We start from the raw sequence: 2,500 nt of genomic DNA, 5'->3' as shown, positions 1-2,500 counted from the left end.
TACTGCTCTCCCCAATGTCTATATTTTGCCGATAAAGGAACAGATGACTTAAACATTACGTTAGATTTATGTATATTTTATTACAAAACTTGTGAAAAAGGATTATTTTTTCATGTATATTGATACAAAAATAAAACAATTAATTTCATTTCCTATATGTTAACGTAAAAATAAAACAATTAATTTTTTAATCATGTTAATGTAATTGTAAATCAAAAATATCTATGTGTTCTTCTACGAGAGTTTTAGATTCTGCTTCAACGTTCGACACCAGCCGTCTGACGGGCGAGAGCTATACAGTACAAGATTATTCGAGAATGGGTCCATCGCATGGCGTTATGTTGCGTATGGTAGTCCTGGGTGCTTGTAGTGGGTCACAAACATTCGGGAGTATTGGTCCCGCATATATAAAAGGACAGGGGAAGCGAGAGAGAAGAGAGACCTGACTGAACACTGCTCGTGTTTGAAGACATTTTTCAGCTGCACCCTCTGTGACTAAAAGTTAGTGACTACAAACCACGATAGAGTATCTTAAAGGAGATAAAGAAGTTCAAGGAATTCGTCTCTTCATCATCAGAAGCTCTGATTCTTCGTGTCAGCCTTTTATACCTGAAACTAAGCAACGTCTTCTGTACCTCGCTGCATAAACGTTTGTGAAGTCAACTAGACCTACTTCATCGTAAGAGTTTATATGATATTGTTATCTAGTTTTGGTATGCTGTGAGTATTTTTGATGAATCTTGTATACTACTGTAAATACTTATGTTAAATATTAAATATAGTTATATTTTCTGTTTGCTGGCTATCATTTACACTTGTCGTTAATGTTTTACTATTGTTTTGTAAACCTTATGATTAGATTTTGTATAATCTACGTTGTGTACGGTAGTTAAACGTAACAATGACTAAAGTTATCGCCCTTATAGACAGCCACTTCACCACCTTCAAGTCCTTTATCAACGACTCCACTCCTGACAAAGTGGGCAACTATTCAACATCAACCAAGGCTGACGTGAATGTGGTAGGAAAATATTGGCCGCCATTCATCTGGGATTGGATTACAACATATTGGCAGAAGCCCAATGAAAAGATCCAGAATACCAAGCATGTGGGACATCCTGCACATCCTTCCATTGGGAAGATGTCCTCTCGACGACTCCAATGCCACCCTCCTCTGTGACGTCAGTACTGGTAGACCTGGACAGTTGATAACTGCTCCCATGTGCAGACCGGTTTTTAATTTTTTCTATGTCCTTTCACCTCCTTTGAGCCGAACAACTGCATAACATCTGAAGATGAAGTTCCTTTGGCCTGGCCTTACTAAGGAGGCTAAGGATTGGGGCTGGGCCTGTACTTCATGTTAAGCTTCAAAAGTACGAAAGTACATCAACACACTGATTCAGGAGTGGTCACCTTTCCTTAACCTCATCTTTGGTTTGCCCACATTCACATCGATGTATTTTGGCTTCTACCCTTATCATAATAACATCCTCATCTGTTTACGCTCAGTGACCGTTCCAGTCATAGGCCTGAAGCCATTTTCATGGAAACTGCAATGTCCTACTCATGTACATCTGCCTTACTCTCAGGATCGATAGTGAGTTTTGGTATTCCTGAACAAATTACTTCTGACAGGGGTACTACTTTCACCTCTCAATTGTGGACATCCTTAGCGAATCTCCTGGGAATTACCCTACCTCAGACAACTTCCTTCAACCCTAGTGTCAACGGAATAGATGAACGTTTTCATCATACCCTTAAAACAGCTTTGATGTCCTGCTGTAAGGACTCCAAATGGATTACCCAGCATCCCTGGGCCCTCTTTGGACTAAGGACCTCTCACAAAGATGCCCAGGATGACTCAGCAGCTGCAATGGTATATAGTGACCTACTGGTCGTCTCTCTGAATTTCTTCTTTCTGCACCCCCCTCTGACAATTTCATGTGCCTACATCACATTGTGGGAAAATTACTCCATGGTGCCAGACTTCAAAGCCCACAGCTAAGCAACACATACCGACAGTTCTTCACTTAGCAATGAGCATTTTCATGCGCATTGACACTAACAAACCACTGCTAATGTCTCCCTTACACAGCCCATTTCCTCGTGATCAGTTGTACACTGAAACCATTCTTAATTAACATGCGTAGCAAAAAAGACTGGGTCTCTATTGATCACCTAAAACGGTCATATCTCCTGCTAGATGACCCACCTATACTAACCTCTCAAGAGCAGAGTGCCCTATTTCACATGTATGTGATTTTTTAGGGGGAAAGCCATGTACCACGCATGTTTCACACACACTCGTACATTGAAACGGCATTTTCTTTTTATTGTATACATCGCTGTACACCTCTCTGTTAACAGGACTGGTTTCAGCTTGTCTTTTCATGAATTGATGTGTTTGAATTTTTGTATCTTTTTTTCACTGAAACTGTTGTCATAAAAACTCGGTGTCTGTTGAAATAAAGTTGGTTGCATTCCCGTGGCCTCTCAGTTA

The sequence above is a fragment of the Palaemon carinicauda genome, chromosome 8 (genome assembly GCF_036898095.1).
Source record: "Palaemon carinicauda isolate YSFRI2023 chromosome 8, ASM3689809v2, whole genome shotgun sequence".
NCBI classification, from domain to species: Eukaryota; Metazoa; Arthropoda; class Malacostraca; order Decapoda; family Palaemonidae; genus Palaemon; species Palaemon carinicauda.
Note: the sequence above shows the minus strand (reverse complement) of the source record.